The 22,122-nt window shown below is 38.9% G+C and overlaps 1 protein-coding gene and 1 long non-coding RNA gene across 3 annotated transcripts in view; both read left to right on the forward strand.

Annotated features, from left to right (window-relative positions):
* The window catches only part of LOC311430331, a 48,436-nt gene extending 40,252 nt beyond the window's left edge, over positions 1-8,184 (forward strand). For both annotated transcript variants that reach the window (XR_014688701.1, XR_014688702.1), the window contains one exon: positions 6,647-8,184. This is a non-coding gene — a long non-coding RNA (uncharacterized lncRNA). The remainder of the gene's footprint in view (positions 1-6,646) is intronic.
* The window catches only part of HS6ST3 (heparan sulfate 6-O-sulfotransferase 3), a 298,903-nt gene that overhangs the window by 143,049 nt on the left and 133,732 nt on the right, over positions 1-22,122 (forward strand). The gene's annotated exons all lie outside the window — the stretch shown is intronic.

Consider the following 22,122-nt stretch of genomic DNA (forward strand, 5'->3'; position numbering starts at 1 on the left):
TTAGGAGCTGATGAAAAAGATTCCACCTTCATAGAAGGCTTGTGTATGGGGTTGCCCTGATTTGCAGAAATGCTTTCCAGTTGCAAATAATAAGAGCTACTGACAGTGCGCTTTCACCTCCCCACACCCTCCTCCAGTGGAAAAGGTATGTTTAAACAGATTCTGGGTGAAAAGATTGATATTCTAGAGAGCAAACCTCCAAAATATGTATCTGAATATATGAGGTAGCTCTGGGGTCACCTGCCCTATCCTTCCCAAAGTGAAAACGTCCTCAGATGACACTGAGCAAGTCTTCAACCAGGCCTTCTGTGTAATTAAAAACAGTGCAACTGCAAAGAGATAGAACTTATCAGCTTTGTTGCTGTTGTTGTTTGGTGTTTTTTTTTTTTTTTTTTTTTTTTCCCTACATTTCCAAGGCCTCATTCCTTTGGACCCAAATTACAATGTCTAACCAGCGTAAGGATGTATTAGCTTGGGTCAGGGCTGCCTTGAGCATGTGCATCCTGTAATGCATTGCTTGATGTAGATGTGCCTTCAGCAGTTTTAGAGAAGTTGGACTCAAATTCCAGAAATACAGCTATTTTTTCAACAAGTTGCAAAATTTAATCAGCAAATTAAAAATAAATTGTAATAACACGATCCATCTTTTCACAAATATCGTTATTGACAGCAATCTTTCTATTTTGGGTTTGGGCTTAAATCTCAGGCTCATCTGCTCATCCTTCTGAATCATCACACTAAGCTATTAAAGTAATTTTTTATGTCAAGATTAAGCTTACTTTAGAGAATCTTGTAAAATTCTTCTGTAAGATTTATAATACCACGTACGATTTTTCTCTTGCACTGTCCTTGTTAGAGACAAGGTGCTTGAGTAAATGGACCCTGGAATTTCATGTTTCAGCAGCAAGTAACATGACAACAGTCAAACAACAAGTAAACAAGTGAGGAGATATTTCAAAATGATGCAAATACGGATGTACCATTTACAAACATGCTGAAGCTACCATATTTCAAGCCTGAAGAAGTTTTCTCAAAGGCTGAAGATAATGCTCAAGTCAATTCTTGGTCATTTTGTTCTGCGCATGAACAGTATTATATAAGCAGCCTTATATATATATATAAGCAGATATATGCAGGTTTTTGATGAGCAGTGCCATCAAGAATGACAACAGTCTCATTCTGCCTTGTGTTGACAGCAAAAGTCCCCAAATAAACTTATAAGGACTCGGAGTATCTTTTCATTTTCTGATTATTCCATTATGGTATGCTGGCAAAGCCAAGAACTGGATGCAGCTCCTGTTATATTACGTGACTATGAGCCAAGGGCTTTCAGCTTGCTATCGACGTAATTTGAGTTAAATCCTCTCCTTTCCCCTTTCTTTTGGAAAGGAGATTATATTAAATGAGATTGTTTTTTCAGTTGTGAAGGTCTGAATAACAGAGGAAGAATAGGAAGTGGTTGTTAGTACTTATTAGCATGTGTTTTTTTTTTTCTTTTCATCGTGATTAAAATAACCCTCTCTAATTACTGCTCTATTTGACACTGTAAAAGGGCCGTGTTTTGTTTTGTTTTTTTAAATTTATTTATTCTTGTTAACAATTTAGCATGCATACTATGGTTCTAGACATCCTTTTGCAATAATTAAAAAAAAAAAAAAAAGAGAGAAAAGAAAGTCATTACACGGATGTTTTAGATGTTTTAGATTTCTTTTACAGGATATACTCGGTGTATACACATACTACTTGCCACACCATGGTGATTTACTGTGTGGTGAGGAACTGAATGCTGAAAGCAGAGATATCATCATGAGCATCATGAACTTGTGGTTAAGACAACTGGCAGGAGAGCTCAGGCACTGTAGGGAGGGCAGGGATGTCCACTGAACTCCTGATGGTAAAGGTTAGTGGTCAGTATCCCAATTTCCTCCAAATGAAGGGTAAAACTAACATGTCAGGTAGTGGTGCCTGAACTTGGTGCAATCAAAGATTTCTTGTCCTGTGCACGTTTTGCTGACTCCTATTCCCAGCCACTCCAGGGATGAAGGATGTCTCTTTCTGAAGCCAGTGTAGGTACAGTTCTTTCGGGTATTGGCATTTAGATAAGCTGTGTTCTTCTGTATCATGTTATTTTCCGCTTCATTCTCTTCAAGCAGTAACGCAGGAAAAGAGGACTTTGGTATGTTCTGTGGTTTAATTGGATGTTGACACATTTAAGAATTGTCTAGCACACTGAACAAAAACCTTCTCCCAACCTCGTTACTGGAGCTGACTGAAGCTGTTGGAGAACCTGGACAAATAACTTATGATACATTCCAATTTAATGTTTACTTCTAAACAGCTTCTGGTTTCCACACAATTTCCAAACTGAACCTTCCTGATATTGACAAGTAATATTTTAATGGATAGATTGATTGGACTGGCACAATGAATTAGCCATCAGCTTGACAACCATATAGCATTATGTTGTGTATCTGTTTACTCAGCAGTGGGTGAAATGCAAGAGTCTATTGAAAATCAGATTTCCATGCTGCTTTGTCAAAGCAAATTTAATCACAGCTAGAACATGTGGCATCCATCATTTCCACTTCAGAAGACATCAACAGGCACAGATCAGCAACAACAAGCACTGCTGCCACCGCTGTCTTTGACTCACATGGAAAATTAAATTTACCCATAGATTTTTGATAAATGAGGCAGTCTCACTCATCAAACATGATTACTTAAGTGTTCTCTGTTAAAATAATCCCAAATAGCTTTGTATCTAGAAGCAAGGTCTTACTCCATTTGGCTTTGAGTCATTCCTCCTGATGTGGGGTAGGCTTTCGAATATCTCCTTGGCAGATTAGGCACTGCTTTCTCTTTGTTTTCCTTAGAAATCCCAGGTCTACAAGGCTGCCTATTTCTCCCCGTGTTTTATTCACCAGCTCAGCTATGTACTGTAATTTATTCTATATTTTTCTCTGATATTTCAAATTAATACATGTTTTTCTACTCTCATGGAGATATCACGATGGGTAGCACACTGGCAGCATATTGTAAGAAATTTCAAGGTAACTTAAGGAGTGAAACAATACAGAGAACATGGAAAAATGAGACCAACTGCTTTGCTCATGCCTCGAGTATGGTAGAGAGTATTTGAAGTATTCAGATTTAGATAAAATATTGAAAAACGTAAGTATTAGTTCTGCATGTTTTACCTTTAAAAAGTTTAATCTCCTTTAATTTATCATAGACAGCTACAGATTAGCAGCTAATTAATATCTTTATTCAGTGATCATTTTTTCCCCTTCTACTTTCATTTAGAATGGCCAAGCATGTGTTTTGTAACACCATTGTCTATTGCTATTATTCTTGTTAAATTTTAATCAGATGTGTTAATGCCTCCATAACTGAGTCCAAAGCCTTTTTCTTCTGGACATGAAGATAACAGTACAATTTTTCTACTTCCTGCTAATTGAGCTATGATTCTTTAAAATTGTCTCTTGTCTTATGCTGTCTCTTGTAATGTCTTAAAAAATTATGTCATTAATTGAGAGGAATTGGTAGTCACTAACACATCTTCAGAAAATTGTTTCACATTTACAGTTTTGAGTTACAGTTCTGCTCCAGAGCTACCTTGCTTGCAGACTATGTGAGTTCAAATAAGAATGCTTCTGTGTTGCTGTGCTTCCTCAAGCATCAATATTCAGTTGTTTATAAATTATTTTTGTATGTACAATACAATCCCTAAATTGCTTTCCTTTACAGTGGTATCCTTTTTTTTTTTTTTTTTTTTTTGAGTCAAATGTCTGTTTTTTTTCCTGTTTCTTTGAGATAAGCTCTTTCCTTTACATCTCCACCAGTAAAAAAAAATAAAATAAAAATAAATCTCTAGTGACGTGGTGATAACCTGAAGATGCTGATTAAATTGTAAACTTTTTTTCAAAACATCTTAATTAAAATATATGGCCATATTTATTTCATGCAATTTAGAAGTCTGGACTCAACAGGCTAGGCTGAACTAATTGGCTAATTCACCCGCGTTGATTCACTTAGTATTAGTCAAGGGGGAGAAATAGCTATTTGGGGGCAATTCACCCATTCTGGGAGAGGCCCCTGGAAGAGGAGGGGTGATCACCTCGAGGCATTATTCCCTCTTGGCTGTAAAAGGCGCCTGGGATGAGGGTGCTACCTGGGAACATAAAGTGGTAAGCAGAGCTTGAGGAGGAAACATTGCAAAGCAGGGCTGCCTCTGGCACACGCAGCCATGCAGATGGGCTTCTGGTACCACTGGCACAGCGCGGTTGTGTCGCATGCCCACCCCCAGGAAAGCCACACGAGATGGTTGTCCTGTGCCAGGAGCTCCTTCTGTGGTTTGTACTGCTGCTGCACAAAGCTTGCACAGCAAATTGTCTGTGTGAAGGCTTGTATACCACTCCTCGTCCCTTACTCTCCTAGGTGGTTGCCCTCCAGACTTCCTCTCTGAATTCTCTGTTATCTGTACTCGGACATCTGTATCAGGGACATTTGTGTGAGGTGACAGTTGAATACGTACAAGAACTAATCAATCCCTAAGGATGCAACAGTTTTGTCTTTGTCAGACTGGTTTATTTCTGTTTTTCTAAGAAAAATAGGAAGCTGATGAAGTATAGCTTACCTATCAACACCAAAAGGGATTTCTTCTCAAAGGCTGAGGGATGTTCAAGATTTATGACTTTTTCTGCTGTCTGATTTGCCGGTCTGCATGATTTATGATGAGCTTGTTCCTGTGCTAGCTATCAGATCGTCCTTTTCATACCACAGTCTGTCCTGTTAATAGTCAGTGCAACTCAAAATTACTTGTCACCGGGCCTTCCTATATCCAAGTACGTATTGACACACATCCAGCCAGCACCAGGTCTTGCCCATTGATCTGCTTTCGTCAGGGTAGACCTTACAGCTTGAAGGTACACTCAGGATGGTGGTAACAATAACTTGGTGTTTGGAGACCTGAATCTTAGACACCTAGCCAAGGTGGACTTCAGCTCTGGTGTCTGATCGTCAATAGCAAGTGAAGTGTGGACTGGAACAGCCAAGCATAGCGTGACTTTCTGTTCGCTTACAACAGCTCCCAAATACAGCTGACCTAGTTGCTGTGCCTTCTAATCTTGTCCAACACAAAAACTCTCCGTGTTTGTGTATCTACACATGCCTGAATTGAGCATTAAGCTGCTGCTTTAGGAACTAACAATGAGGAGAAACTGCTCGGTTTATGTATTCTTTTACTTCATGCCAGCAGAGCAGATTTATTAGATTTTCAGAACAAGACTGTTTTTGAATTTAGAAACAACTTGTTAATACAAAGGCTATGAAATTGAATCTAAGCCGTACTCACTCTCAACTGTCTGGAATAGTAATGGAGCTGTGTGTTTGGGATTGCTGCCTTGCCCGGCACACTGCGTCTATTGAGACTACACACCTCTGTGTTTTTTTCTTTCATATAAGACAAAATATCTCTTAGTTTGCATTCTTCACTCATTTCTATTCCCAAGAACAGTGTAATTAAAAATGTCTGGAATGAAAAGGTGAGTTGAGGCAGAAAATTAAATTTGATTGTAGCTATCCAGCCTAGCAAACAAGTAATAGCTCTACTTCAGATTTTGAATAATAGAGTAACATACCGTTAATGCAGTCGAACTTTATTTATTGATAAATAACTTTATTCTGATTTATTTTATAACAAATAATATTTCCTTAAATTTTCATTGCAAAATCCCTGGACATTGTTTGACATCGTAGTATTCCAAAACAACTAAATTCATGAAACTTTAAAGTTTTGCGACAGTTTTATTAAGTAACCCAAGCAAGAAAATTAAGAGTTGCTATTTTAGTTTGGATAACTGCTTTATATACAGTATAGAAAAGTTAGGAATAGGCTTAGTTGGTGTTCTTAACAAAGTAAAAATACTATTCCTTCCTGTGTGTCTCTTCATTTAGTAAAGAAACACGTATCCAGTTGAACAACATGATGTTTGGACCCTGTTAGGATATTATTCCACTCTACTGAATCAAATGCTTTTTCAACATTTTATGGATATTTCTGTAATCACATAATTTCAATAATTTTTAACAATAACATAACAATTTCTTATGCCTTTTGCTTTGATATATGTACATACATCAAGTTTTAAACAACAAGCAGTATTTTTACAGTGGTTTAACAGGAGAGGAGTAATGCATGAAGCAGCTGGAAGCATCTACAAGCCTATGTTTGTCAATAATCACTTGTGTAAATACGTTTTAAAGACCAGAACATCCTGATTTGCTCAAGTAACAATCTCATAATTGCAGCAAATACAATTTAAAGCACACAGTTTGGGAAGACAAAATGCTAGGGAAATTTAGGGGGATGGCAATTGGGATTAGAAATAGCTGCTTGATTCATCGTGGAAGTTTTTGTTTTTGAGAAAGTGAGATGTTGCTTTCTCTGTCAGTTTAAGCTTTTTTGTTGTCTTTTTTACAATACATAGGACAAAAGTGAAGACTTTAATGAAAGCATGCTTTTGTTGTAGAGGAGAACATCAAGACTTTTAATATAACTTGTGACCTAAGCGTAGTATGACCCGAGCTATCACCTGTCCCTAAAGAAAAATAAATCTCTCTTCAATTTTTGTTTTGGTAATTACAGACCTTCACACTTCAGAAACCTTGGCTTTGGTTGTTTGCTCTCTTGCGAGGCTGTTGTGGCTACCAGTAATCCCTGAGCATACTGTCCTCATTTTGGAGTCACCCTCACCTTTATTGGAGTCTCTTCAGGGAACTCCAGAGGAAGGGTGAAAAAGTCTTCATCACAGCCTTGTGCCATGTGCCACGGACATGTGATTACTCAAGTAAGCCATGTAAGGCAACATCTCATCATCAACCTAGTCAGGTATTGGATGCTGAGAATTGCTTGGGATGATCCAAATCGCAAAGACCTCTTCCCATTCCTATTGCTTCCAATTTCTTGTCTCTTACAGCCAGTATGTGCTCTTTCCAAGGATAGCCAGTTAGTCTGGCTGAGCCAGAAGAAGGCTTGAGCCTGCTTTTGTTACACAGCTGTTGAAAATGAACTATCACAACCTCTTCATTGCTTGGGAGCCATGGGATGGGATTGAGTTGCACTGGGCAGTTTCACCATGTTGTGTGCTTCTGTAGCTCAGGCCAGCACATCTCCCTGGAATTTCTGGATTGAACTGGGGTTAATTTCCAGTTCTCTTGTCCTCCAAGAACATGCATGTGCGTACGCACACTTAGCAGCATGCTCCAGCAAGGTCACAAAGTGGCAGTCAATTTTTGGAAGATCCTCAGTGTAAATCTGCTCAAGGCAAAGCGAGGTCTGCTCCAGATCAAGGCTTGCCCCTGGTTCTCTCATTTACACTGCGAGTAAAGCCTTGAGACTGAGCTTTGACATAGATGTGCTTAGACGTTTCTCCTATAATAGGCTCCCTGAAGAAGACCAAAAAACTTTTGAACTCAAGCTATATTTTAAGAGAGTCAAACACGGAATAATTAACTTCTTAAATCCAGAAAACTCAAAGTATCTAATAAGATGGAAGGAAAATATAGAACATTTTTATTGAATAGAAAATCTGCTACCCACTGTGTTGAGCAGATTAAAAAATCTGCTATCCATAGCAGAATAAATGTGTTATTGAAGAAAAAGGAATGAGTTATATTTTGCATGCATCAGTTTACTGACATCATCTTTGCAAATTTAGTTCTGCCCAGAATCTAATACAAATGAAATAAAGGGTCAGGACGGCAGCAGCCTTTAACAGCCTCTGTTACAGGCACTGAGCTCAGCCCTGAGACAGACGATGACTATTATGGAGCCAGCAGCAGTGCGTGAGACACTCGTGGACTCAGAAGTCAGGTAGATGTGTCCTACACATGTGAAAGGGTGACAGCCATGTGTAATGGCCTGGAAAGCTGCGTCCACAAACAGCACTGGTACAGAGCTGCAGATGTTGGTGGAGTCAGCAGAACAACTGCACCATTGAGAACGAGCGTGTGTTTGTGTGTGCACCCAAAACTGCTGCCGTACCACACAGCGCTAGTGATAGATAGCTTGGTGAAGTGATCTGTCGGTCTTTGAAAAGGCGTGGAAGAAGGAAATGGAAAAAGGGAGCCGAGATGAAAAACTGCTTGTCACATCTTGCAAAAATGATTGATAGTTCAAAAAGAATCTCGCCTTCAGTGAATGAATATAGAAATGCATAAATCTGAAATAAATAAAATGTTGTGACTTCAGTGTTGCTTTCTCTCACCTGGTTTTCTCTGTTGTTTCTTCAGTCTCTCTCTTTTTTTTTTTTTTCTTAACCCCACCCCAATTTACTTCATGGTTGGGATATGGTTATTCTTTATTATTTTTGTTTCCTTCATGGATGTCCCACATTGATATTATTCTTCCCTTTCTATCTGCTCTACTTCTGGCTTATTCTTGTAGTCAATCACCTTTTGATGACTGGAGCAATCTTACTTCCCCCAGACAGGCTCTTCTTTTGCAGCCTACTCACCCCATCTCCTTGGAGACTCTTTTTCCTCCACCTTATCTGTATCTTCTCCCTTATTCTCTAACTGCATGTTGGAGCAAACATCTTGAAGGCAGATACTGTAGTTACATTGGCCCCCACGCTGCTTGAAATTTCAGACCACTTAATGAAGACTGGCATTTTTCAAGGCTTGCTCTCTGACTGCTCTTTCCCCATCAAGGCAGCATTTTGGGGACTTTGCAATGATGCTCCCTTGCCATTTGCCATTCCAAGAGCACTGTGTTGTTTTATGGACATCTGCACTAATCTTAGCTCTGCTTCTTGGACTTGCATAAGATTTAAATGGCATGACCTAAAGTGTGACCTCCTAGTTGGATCTGGCTCAATGAGGCCTAAAACTACAGCTATTAACTACTCATTAACAATTACAGAACTGCAGAGGCTTTTGACTGGGTAGTAGATTAAAAATAATAATGTATACCAGAATCCGTAAAGCTAATACAGCATATAAGTGTGAACTGAACAAAAGTTTTAACAAAAATACCTAATTTTGCCAGTACAAATAGCTCTTTGAAAATGAGAATATATTACTGAAGTAAGCTAAAGATATTAGTCTTAGAACTGTGAAGTTTCCCACCCAGTGGCACCAAAACAGAATTCTGTAAAGCCTTCCTCCACTGAAATAAACTGTTTTATTTTCTAGTAGATAATCATATTTTGATATTCAACTAGTACAGAATAATTTTTACTCTGAACATATTAGCAATTATTAGAAATAAAAGGAAATATGTACTGTTTCCCTAATTATAGCTTCTTATACTAATTCTTGCATTTAAATCCAAAGAAAGGTCTTCATTTTAACTGTAAGACATTGCGAGAAAGATGGAGTGTTAAAATGGAGCTTTTCTGGATTATTAGACAATTCAAAACTGTTTTTTTTTGTTGTTTGTTTGTTTCTTGTTTGTTTTGAGAAAATGAAGCAACGTTTATAATCTCAACATGGCAGTGGCTTGTAAGGAACCCAGATTAATTTAACAGTTCCTAATGTTCCTAATATAAAATGTTGGATAGAGGACAGTATTTTTACCAATTAGAGCGATAATTTGTCTGTAAGCTGTTTTATTTTATACTAGTTTGTCTTCAAAAACTAAAAGGAGAAAATGTGACATTTTTGCAAAAGAGGTTGTGAAAGTGTTTTGTTGTATGTATCCACCCCAAATGCCTACTTCATCTGTAAATGTCCACCCTGGAGAGTCCTGCCAACAGCATGGTGGATCTCAGCTCCAGTTTCTCTCTGCACTTTCACTTCAGTAAGAGAAATCTTTTCAGGGGGCAATCAATCCAACCTAAAGTAGCCAAGCATCTAACTTGGTTGCTCCAAAAGTTGCTTTATCCCTTCTCACCTACCAGCCTGGATGACCAGCCTAAATAAAACATTTAAAATTCAGTGAGATTAGTTGTACCCTGGGAAACATGTAGCACGAATAGAAGGGCTGTACAATCTGACGAGCACTATTTGCAAGGAACGCTCTTCTGGGCAATCAAAATGCCCACAGCAACATAGACATTGAGCGTCTGCTCCCATTATAGGCCTCCTGGAGCATGGAGACCTCTCCATGGACTGCTTGCTTAACTTCCCACTTGGCAAAGAACCTAGGAGGCTGTTCTGGCATTTGGAGAATGAATTTTCTGTGGTGTCTTTTAGATGACAGGGGACTCTTTGTCTGCTTTCCATTTGGTTACTGTCATTGCTCTAATGCCAGAGAGACCTGCAGTTGTGTGGGTAATCTGAAAATCTTCAGAATCTTCTGGAAAGAGCTGAAGACATTTTCTAGAGATGACTTTAAAATAGATTAATGACTTCTTCCCTGGCACAAAATAACAGTTTATATATGTACATGCATACATATATTCTGTAGTTCTGTCCTAATACACACTAAGTCCTGTCATAATTATGAAATATAGCATGGCAAGGAATAAAAGCCAATATATAAGTGGTTGAAGGATCCTTTCTCTTTCTGATCATCAACCTAACTCTCTCCTCAGTGGTTCTTCACTGGTGTATACAGTCAAAGTAAGGGGCATGACCAACAAGTGGAGAAGAGCTTTTATTTCTCTGTGATTGACTTGGTGAGGCTACTCTTGGAACACTTTGGTTTGGGCTCCCTGGTGTAGTAAGGATATTGAGAAACTGGAAGGGTGCCATGGGGGCTGCATGCTCACTGCAGCGTGCATATCCTATGTGAGAGGTGTTGAGGGAGCTGGACTTTTCTAGCTGTGTGAAAGAGCCTAGGAGCACTCTAGTAATAGCCTTGAAGTGCATTACAGACATGATCAGGTCTTCCTGCTAATGCTGGAGAACATTACAGGCGGCAATAGTCACACTCAGTGAATAGGGAAGATTTGGGTGGGCATTAGAGAAAGCTTCACTGGGTAGGCTGACACAGGTCACCAAAAGAGGTGGTGGAACCTCCATTCTTGAAGGTTTTTCAAGACTCTGCTAGATAAAGGTACAGCTGACCTAATTAATGGTATGTTTGTAATAGTTCTGAGTGGGTGGTTGGCTGGTTCTCAGATTTTCACAGTTCCATGACACCACTTCTACATTTCTACTTTGAGGTTTTCCTACTTAGAAGATGAAGTTGCTGAGGTGTCCTTGTTTCTGGCTTGCCCTCAGCTGTGGAGAAGGATCTTTTTCTGCTTGTTTGCAATCCCAGTGACTGCACATGGAAAGCCCTGATGCAAAAAGTTGAGCAAAAACTGGCATTATGCCTCACCTGGAAGGTCTGTGTATTTTGGTATTAGGATTGTTCACTTCGAAAAGAATCTACAACTCTTTTTTGTTTTGTTTTGTTTTCTTCTGTTGGTGGTAGGAAAGGTCTCAATGTATGAACTATATGGAAACTTGCAAACTATATGGCAAATTTGCAATCAAAAAATGGTGATCATAATGGCAAAGTAGTAGGGGAGAACGGTGGTTGTTGTTGGCCATGGACCCAGACAATTTACAGCTTTCTGTGTGTACTTAGAAGCAGACAGCTATAGAGCCTTAAGCCCAGGTGTTGCAGATATAATGTATAGTATAATGCAAGTATAATGTAAGTAGAAAAGTTAGCAGTACTTTCTTTACTATCTAAACACTCTAGCTCAGTGTTGTAACTGTTTGAATTGCCAAGGAAGGTCTTCTGGAAAGAAGCAGAAGTGTAGGGGTTTACTTCAAAGCATTTCTGTGAAAGATTTTGAGATCTGTCTCCTTTTAAACTTTGGCTGACAAAATTAGTTGGGAAAAAAAAGATGTTTTATAAAGTTTATTTGCAAAGCAGATGCTTGCTGAGTCAGAGTTCATGGGATTAGAATATTGTACACTGATTATATCAGGCAGCAGCTGTGGCTCTGATTCATGTGCCAGGTTTACATAAAAAGAGATATTTCTTCTGGGACCAATCAAAAATACTAATATTTGATCAAGGAATTACTAGCTGAATCTTTATTAATTGCATAGTGAGATGTTCAGTGACCTTTATTTAAGATGATTCTTTAGAGACTAAAAATTAGCTAATCTAAGTATGTGTTTCATTTAGAGTAGACTAACCTCAGAAATATCATTAGAACTAAGCATCTGTTCATCAATCAAAAAACTCTTTATGGAAAGAGCTCTTAGTTGATACTTCTTATGAAGTCAAAAGAGACTTCTAGATGAAGCAAGGCCACTAAAATAGCAAATTGTGTAGAACGTTATAATACATTAAATGAGAATGAAGGATGTAACTCAAGCAAGTGCATGCAAAGGTGAAGACCATCATAGAGTGACAGAATGGTCTGGGTTGGAAGGGACCTCAAAGATCACCCACTCCCACCCCCCTGCCATGGGCAGGGACACCTCCCACCAGACCAGGTTGCCCAAAGCCCCATCCAGCCTGGCCTTGAGCACCTCCAGGGATGGGGCACCCACAGCTTCTCTGGGCAGCCTGTGCCAGCGCCTCACCACCCTCACAGTGAAGAATTTCCTACTAATCTCTAATCTAAATTTTCCCTCTTTTAATATAAAGCCATTCTCCTTTCTCCTGTCATTAGATGATTGAGCAAAGAGCTGCTCTCTGTGTTTTTTATAAGTCCCCTTTAAGTACTGAAAATCCACAATGAGGTCTCCCTGGAGCCTTCTCTTCTCCAGGCTGAACATCCCCAGCTCTCTCAGCCTGTCTCCACAGGAGAGGTGCTCCAGCCCTCTGAGCACCTTCGTGGCCCTCCCCCAGCCCCGCTCTGACAGCCCCACGCCCTCCTTGTGCTGTGCCCCCAGGCCTGGACGCAGCCCTCCAGGTGTGGCCTCCCCAGGGCAGAGCAGAGCAGAGCAGAGCAGAGGGGCACAATCCCCTCCCTCCCTGCTGGCCACCCCTCTGGGGGTGCAGCCCAGGACGCAGTCGGCCTGCTGGGCTGCAGGCACACACTGCTGCTGGTGGCGAGCTGTTTGGCCACCAGCACCCCCACGTCCTTCTCCGCAGGGCTGCTCCCAGTGAGGTCTTCTCCCAGGCTGTGCCCAGGGCTGGGATCACCCCAGCCCAGGTGCAGCACCTTGCACTTGGCCTTGTTGAACCTCATTAGGAAGGAAGTAATTAAATTGCCTTTTTCAATTTACTATGGTATGTGGGATATGTTATTCACTGTTTTCACAACCTGTGCAATCCCGAGAACAACTGACTGAATGAAGATGGAATTTCACTGTAGGATTTCGCTTGGTTTTCTATGTGAGCTAAAGAAATTTCATGTAAGTGACTTCGATCTCCACTTGGTGTGTTTGTCTAAAGTGCGATAAGTATTTTCAAGAAATGTCAGGCTATTATAGGGTAGGCAATAGCAGAAGAATTGTGTAAATGATACTGTGTGTGTTTAACTGTGCTGAGCAAAGCCTCTTTTCAGGGAAGGCTTTAGTGCAAATTACAGGTGAGAGTGGGTAAGTGTTCCTTAGTCCCAAGGTTCATCTTCATCAGCTTACAATTTCTAAAGTTTAGTGTATTTCGGGAACAATTTGACAACTCTATTAGCACCACAGCACTAACATCTTTTTTACTGTCATAGGGAAATAAACATTTATTATATATATATATATTTAATGGAGTCTGTAACTCATTTATCATGAAATCACATTGGTTTAATGAATTTATTAAAAAAAAAAAAAAATCTTTATAAATTGAAAGGAACACTTCCAGTTGTAAAATTTTTTAAAAAAAAGTTTTTAGTTTTTTTTTTTGTTTTTTTTTTTTTTTTAATAGGAGAATGTTTAAAAGAAAGGGGAAGATTCATACGTGTCAGTTGTAAACATATGAGTTACCTAAGGTGGAAGTCTAGTCATATTAATAGCAAGCAGAAAGGTGATTCAGAAACAGATTAGGGTGATTCAGAAACGACATGGTAAGCTTTTGAAATAGACCTTTCAATTAAGTTACATTGGCATTCAAAATCAGATGCAAATAAAAGTTATTCCCTTGAGCCTGCACACTGATTTTTTTCTTCATTTTTTTTTTTTTTTTAAAGCATTTTCTTCAAAAATGAAGTACTTTTGAACAAGGCAGTACACGGGGAAAATTTTGTCCATTCTTCTAAATAAAATATCCTTGGTGTGGCAAGAAAGGGTATTTTCCTTTTTTTTTTTTTTGTTCCACATGTTAGTCCCATAAAATCCAGCCTGGCCTTGAGCACCTCCAGGGATGGGGCACCCACAGCTTCTCTGGGCAACCATTTTTCTCCAGACAGAAAAATGAATACTAAATACAGCATTTGCCTTGACTGCTGGTATGCATCTGTAGTTAGGATGTTGTCATTGTCTGATAAATTGTGGAATGTTGTCATATTTTCCCCGTAATTTCTAAATTCTTCTGTTCAAAATATGTGTTTTACTTATCAGAAAACATATAGTATCACGATGAAAAACATATAAGGCTGTAAATGTAAAGACAGAATTCTCTGCTTCACTTCAATGTCCCCCACTTTTGCACATCCATATACTGCAGTTTTTGAGAACATGTTTCCAGTGAGACCCATTTTCCATTTAGTGTGCATGTTGGAAAGCGAATGACGGTGCTTATGGAGTGGAGCAGTTCCAGGGTCCAAAACACGCTTGCTTATTTTTCCCCTTGTGATACACATCCTAATTGGTTTTTGATAAATGTAATTTCTCTCAATTTTGTAGGAGCAATATAGGAAGAACAAGTGTTTCTGAGTGGAGGAGAGAAAGTTGTCTGAAAGGATCTTAGCTACTCTATCATTTCCTTGTAGTAGGAAACACCGTCAAGGAGGAAAACAAACTACTCCTTGCTGAAGGCAAACACAGGCTGGTGTGCAGGGAGTGTGCAGTGGAACTGCGCCTTAATCAATGACAATATCTGTTTTTCTAAGCACTTCAGCTTATATGTTGTGGCTTTATTTAAAAAATAATAATTTGTAGCTGTTTCATCTTTTTTTTAGGTAGTATAGTAAACAAAAGTCATCAGAAGCACGTGCATACCTAAATACCTCAAGTGATGCAAGGGTTCTGTAGGACAGCATCTCTGGCCACATGCACGTAAATGTGTTCAAAAGGACACAGCCTGAATTTTGTCCTTCTTTCTACCTTGAAGGAAGTTTTAGTTGCAAAGTTAACGAGGTCTCTGGGAGGCTGGGGGTTTTGCTTGTTTTGGTGTTGTTTAGCTTGGAATTTGAAATTGTAATGCAATAACAGTTGTGTTCTTTATAAATTTGACTGCAACACAGTCAATATAAAACATCGATATTTAGAAGAAAACAGTGGAAGTTTTATTTCCTTTGCCTCTCTGATACTTAAATACAATATAATAGGCAATGTAAAGTGTGTATAGAATCTGATACAGACAGTGTTAATCAAGTGTCTTTTGGGCCTAGGAATCAAATCTCTTTAGTGGCTATTTATCTAGATTGGATTTGTGTTTGGACTCCAGAGGATTTCACAACAGATGCATAGTTTACTAAACTGTTAAGCTTAAATTGTGGTGTTAGTACGTTTTTTTTTTTTTCCTGTTTCAGCCTCTGAAGATACTATAAGGACTGTATAAAAAGGAAACAAATATTTTAAGCACATTGAAGTGAATAATTAGACTGTTCTGCATGAAAATACACTCCTAAATGCTTAACATCATGAGCATAAAGATGACTACATCAACTTCTCTATTAGCAGGACACAAGAAAACATGAATATATCCATTGCTTCTTGCTAGTTCTGTCTTTTGCTTTACCTCAGAAGAATCCATGCCAAGCTTTTGAAAGACAATGAGATTTTTTTTTAAATGAACATGTTTTTAAAGCTTTCTCCAAGCTTGTTTTGGTTGATCCTGCCCTCTCTTTTTGTTGAAAGACCATCAGGTTATGGACAGTACTCTTGCATTTCACCGTGAGCCTTGCAGTTGCTGGTCATGACTCAGAAAGTTTTGCCCCACTGCTTGTAGATTTCTTTCTGATGCCTATTATACTATAGGAGTCGAATTAATAAACACCTTGACAGTCATTATGCTTTAAAATAATTGGTGTGGATTTCGTTTCTGGTAAAACTGGGAGAAGAAAGTCATGAGATACCCTTTTTCACTTGCTGTTTTAGTCCTAAGATGTTCTGGACTTTTTTTTTCCCCAATTAGTTTTCTGAATTCTTTCTTATCCCAGCTAATAATGTGCTTTCGAGTGCTAATTAGTAACAGTAAAAAATAGCTCATACTTTTAGCAAGAGACAAGGTTTCTTGTTCTGATAATAAATGGTAGAGCACTTGTATTTTGTATTGTGTCTGTTGAACAGTCTGTACCCAAAGCATTCAGTAATTAAGTAAAGGAGGAGACAGGGGAGGAAATATTGTTGGTGGGGGGATGCTGTGAGGGTTCCTTATTTTTGCCTGTGAAGACACGCAAGATTGCAGATTTCTGTTCTTGTTTAATTTTAATGAGCGAATTTAATTGTACTTAAATATCAAATGAAATGATGGTACATTTATAATTTGAAGCATTTAAAATTTGCTTCTTTTGTAGTGGTAGTTTTGTTAGCATCCTTATCAATAGGTGAATCTACTTCTGCAGGTTAGAAGGAAATATGTTGGATTTTATATGTCTTATAAAAAGACCAATTCTGTGCTAACTCAGAATTGCAGGTCCGTGATTACAGCACCTAGTCACTTTAATTTCATCACCTTTTTATAGCAGTGCTTATTTCTGTTGGATCACTCAATTTGCTTGATGTTGCTGTCCTTGAAAAAATCTGAGTCTGATTTCTGCTCTGATCAGGGAGTTCATGCAGAAGTCGGGCTTCTACCTTGCAGAGGCTTTGGAGTCCTCCTCGTGCTGCCTTCTTCTGAGGGCTGATTAAACTTCTAGACCTAGAGTTTGCAAAATATGTGCCCTTTACTTACTATTTACATATAATGAAACATTGACTTAGCACTATGGAAGTTTAGGTCTGTGGGAAGCTCTCAAGTATGTGACATCTTGAGCAATGCTGGGCAGAGCTTGGGAGGAAGGGCAACAGGATGCTCGAGTTCATAAAATCTTCCTTGCTTAAGATCATTTACAACACAAACCCTACTTACCAATTGAAGCAGTGCTATGTGAGACCCAGTGGATGTGTCCACACCACTCCTAACCACGACAGGGAGGAGGACATGGCTTCTGTGTTCACCTGTCTCCTACCCATATCTAGTATTGTAACCATGTCTTCAAGTGTTTCCAGCAGCATAGGACCCAAAAGTAGCCACTCTGAGTGTCTGTTGGTGGCATGCTAAGCTTTAGGATATGTTGAGGCTCTTGGGGCCGCATAAATTTCCACTGACACTTTTCAAGAAACAAGAATCTGACTTAACCGGTATTGACTTATTTTCTTCTCTACTATCAGAAGTGAGAAAGTTTCTACAAATGATTAATCATCTCTTTTTAGTGCGTACCTCACTGAACTCAAGTAACGTGCCCTCTAACATATATTTGAGGAAATGGTTTTAGGTGTTTTAAATGTAATGGCCTAGCACTTTCTTCGAACAATACTTTATTCATCGATGCTTTCCGATATGACAATGAAAAGTTAGTAAATGCAGTTTTAAAGACTCTCTGAATTTATTTACCTCCTGTTCTCTTTGAAGAGATTCAAAGCCTGTCAGGTAACTGTCTTTAAAATCTGTAGTATAAACTTTGCAGGTGATTATTTTTCCAACTAAACCAAAAGTCTGCAAAAAACAAAAGTCTGCAAAAATGACATGTTGGACAGAGAACAAATAGAATAATGTCTTATATTTGTGGAGTGGTTCGATTCAAAATAGGAAGCTGCACTTCCTTAATGTTTTTCTGCTCTTTTCAGAAACTGTGCACAATCAAATGTTTGCCCTAAATGCAAACTCAAATAGCTGTCAGCACTTTTAGAGAAGTTAGGGGTACCTCATCATTTTGTCTCGAGATTTCTTTTTCCTCCCTCAAAGTTTGCATCTGTTTGGTTGAGTTACCCAGACAAAACTTTGTTGTCTAAAAAGATGTCTGTCTAAATTTGTCTAAATAAATCTGTCTACAGGTGTTGCTGTAGTACCAGTAGTTAAAAATAATGGTGAAAAAATCCTGTGCAAAGCAAAATGATTACAGGTAAGTGTAGTATAGGCTAGATGAGATTTGCTCATCTGTCAGAGCCATGTGTGGTGCAGAGTTTTGCTGGCTAGTCTCTTCCCTGCATGCAAAGTAACTTTCCAGGTCTTCTCCCTTTCAGTAATGCCTCTGAAAAGTGGTTGTCACCAGGATATTAACTATTTTGGGGTTTTCTTACTTTCTTCAGTTCCAGCAGAACGAGTCTCCCATTTTCCTTTGCTCTAGGAACAGGCGTCTCTGTGAGTCTTGAATTACGGTAGGCATTTTCATGGTGCAGAAAAGATAAGCGAATCCAACCTTGCTAATGTCTTTTTCTTTTCCTGTACTGTCAAATGTAAGAATGTTTCCACAAATGATTAATCATCTTCATTTAATAAGGCTGTATCTTCATTTCCTGAAAAAAACAGATGGAAAGAGATGTCTATATTCTGCATTATTAGGTCTACAGAAACTTCATAGGGCTAAATCAGACTTTGGAAATGAATTGATCTGTCTGGGTTGTCATGATGTGTCTTCCCATGTGGAATTTCTTCCCCAGCACTAGCAGTTATTGCTCCAGTATCCATCCATCTGGAGGATGTTAAAACAGAAAGGCTTCCACAGAGCTTGCTAGGCAAAATAATGCTCAGTAGTATTGACAGTAGCATGTTGTGGTCCTCAGTAAAGCAGGGCTTCCACCTTTGAGAGAAGATTGAAGTTGTCTTGTAGGGTCATTTGGGTTAGGAGATGACAAGGGTTGGATTTGGGAATTGCTGTGTCTCTGCCCCAGTGTCTTCCCTTTCCTTGTACGCTAGTGTTATGCATGGTATTAAGTGGCTTGCTTGTAGTCTTTTGTAGACTTTGTATTAGTCCAAGTGTAGTCTTTGCAAACAAATTCCTTTAGAGGCCATCTGTTCCATGTAATTCACCAGGGACTTTCATACTCCTTATTCTATCAGTACAGGCTTTAGATGTAGACTGGGTAGTATGTTGTGTTGTATGGACTCTTCCAGTAAATGGCTATTTCACTGCATACTAGAGGTCAGAGGTATAGGTACAGTATAGAAATGCACCCAGAATATGAACCATAAGGACATCTTCTTAAAGTGATCATGCATTCTGTTTTCCATTTAATCGGGTATCTTCCATTTCTGTTTCCACTGCCCCGAAGTAGTTTGCAGTTATCAAATGCCCATGAACAGGGAACAGTGCCTGTATTCCTTGTACATGCATGGTTTTTCATGGCTTGCAGTTACAGTCTAATCTCAGAGAAGTGCATTGCCAGAACATTTCTAAAAACACAATTTCACCAAGCTTTTGCTCTCTTTTTCCAGTTTGTGGTGCTTGTGTTATGGAGCAGTTAGATAATCACAAGAGATGTGAGCATGGTATGCTGTACAAAACACCCCTCAGGATCTTTATTCAAGGATTCTAGCATCATAAAAAGCTAATCTGCAAGAAAAATTGTGAGTATTAAAAACAAATGAGTAGTTACTGTGCTCCCTCTATTTCTCACTTATGACCCTGGTCTAGCCTCTTAAACAAAAGAGTATAGCAATCTGTCACACAAAGTATTCTTGACATCTCCCAAATGAGCTTCTCATTTTTTTCCCTTTTCCTTTTTTTTGTTTGTTACCTAAATGTAAGTTGTTGCATAATTAAAATCTCTTTGACATCCCGCTTACAGTCATATGGTCATCCTGTCACAGAATTGGTGTCCATCTGGCTGGCAGCTGATGGAGATGTGTACTAACCCATTCTCATTGTATCAGCCACCGCTTGGAAATTCATCACCACCATGGCTGTAACTTTTTCAAATCAGTCAGCTCCCACCATGTATAATGACTGATAGGCTGCACAATTTCATTTATTTATTTATTTATTTATTTTACCTTGAAAGGCATTTGCTTCTCTTCTTGCACTCTCGTTTCATAAAGAGTTGAGGTTGTTCAGCTGGAGAAGACAAAGTTGTGGGGAGACCTTATTGTAGTCTATTCCAGTTCCAGTACCTAGAGAAGACTTATAAGTAAGGCAAAGACTTTTTACCGGAGCCTGTAGTGGCCGGAAAAGGGACAACAATTTTAAACTGAAGGAGAGTAGATCTAGGTTGGATATAAGGAGGAAATTCCTCACTGTGAGGGTTGTGAGGCCCTGGCACAGGCTGCCCAGAGAAGCTGTGGGTGCCCCATCCCTGGAGGTGCTCACGGCCAGGCTGGATGGGGCTGTGGGCAGCCTGGGCTGGGGGGAGGTGTCCCTGCCCATGGCAGGGGGGTGGGACTGGGTGATCTTTGAGGTCCCTTCCAACTGAGACCATTCTGTGATTTTATATATTGATTTTTATGTATGTTATAGATGTTAAAAAGGCACTAACAAATGAGGAGAGATCTCATGAATATTTAAAGGCTATTTCTAGGCATGTCGCCTTTGGCTGTTTTCCTGCTCCCCAGTAATTCCATGCTGGGGGATATAACACAGGAAACACCTGGTGTTTCTGTGCCTCGCTTACAAACAGCTTCCTCTTCTGAAGCAGGACACCAAACAAGAATTTGGCTCCCTCCTGATCAGCCAAATTACACAATCCTATGGGCTGATGCTGCACTGGTCGAAGCTCTAGAAGGTTTACATGCTGTTACAGATCCTCACTAGCCAAGAAGTAGAAACTCCACATGTTCAGAAGGAATACTCACTTTCCAGTGGTGCAGATGCAGCCCACAAAGAGCTGCATCTGCCCATCCAGGATGTACTGGGTGAGGAGCACAGGCAGAGGTCCACCGTACAGCATCTGTATGGTGAGTCAGTCCGGTGAAGCTGCCATTTGTGCATTTGCCAACTTCGTGGCAAACAGCAAAGGGCAAATTTGGAGGTGAGGCACCACACTGTGCAAGTCTGGATGCTTTCAGAAGTTTGTCTCAGGTTGGGGTATGCTATTTTAGCTATCATGCATTTATAAAGATCTATTTATGGAAATCCAAGAGTTTCATGAATAAATGAGATAGCATATTCCTTTCTTCATTTCATGAATTACAGTATCAACATTTTAGAGCCTATTCATGAATTAATAATTACTTTAATCAATAAAAATAATTATAGTGCTAAGAACATTTTAACAATGAATGCTTTCATGCCGTTTCCACTCCTTTTTAATTAAAGCATGACAACTCATATTTACCATTTTCATCATGATAGCTGTAAATGGTGAAATTTGTCATCTTTGACTTGGGCTCTAATTATAATTCTTTTAGATGGTTAAAATTTCTTCTCATTATTCAATTATGCTTACTCCAATATTAACCCCCCTTCCAAATTTTCTCTCAAAATCTCTTTCATGCTGAAAGAATATCTTCAGCTTCATAATACCTGTGTTAAATATTCTACTCTATCCAGAGTAAATGCAAATTAAACATAGGAAATAGAAAAAACAAAGATAAATTGCTGAATATAAATAAATACAGCAGAAGACCAATTATTTCTGATGTAAATGCATCTGTCTTATTTCAGTATAGCATGAAATATTAATAGAAATTTGTTGCAAACATAGCAATTGCTAAAAGACTATAATAAGCTTGCAAAAGCAGTATACAAATTTAATTTTTATGATCGTGACAGTCTTCAATTAAATGATCTAAGGTTTGGTGTTTTTTTTTTTTTTGTTTTTTTTTTCCTATACAGAATCTCTTCCTCACTCTATGAGTAGGTTGCATGCCATTCCCTTTAACATAACAGCTTGCTTCATTCTTGTACAGCATATTGTCCGTATCTTATTTTACTAATATATTTGTCAGAGCCCCAGAGAACTGTATTTTGCCTGTTCTATGGCTAAGGGAGTGAGAAACTGAGGAACTATGGGGAAAAATCCTAAGTTTACCACATTCAGGTGTGTAGGATCTAGGTTTTCAAACTCCTTGCTTTGTAAAATATCATGTAATATTATGAAATTTTGCTAGCACTCCTAAGGCAAAGCTTTTACTTATTTCCAGCTGTGACAGTACTTCCAGGGATCAGCCTTAAGTGAGGAATTCCAGGCATGGATTCATGTCATTTGAAT

Source organism: Aythya ferina (genome assembly GCF_964211825.1).
Source record: "Aythya ferina genome assembly, chromosome: 1".
NCBI classification, from domain to species: domain Eukaryota; kingdom Metazoa; phylum Chordata; class Aves; order Anseriformes; family Anatidae; genus Aythya; species Aythya ferina.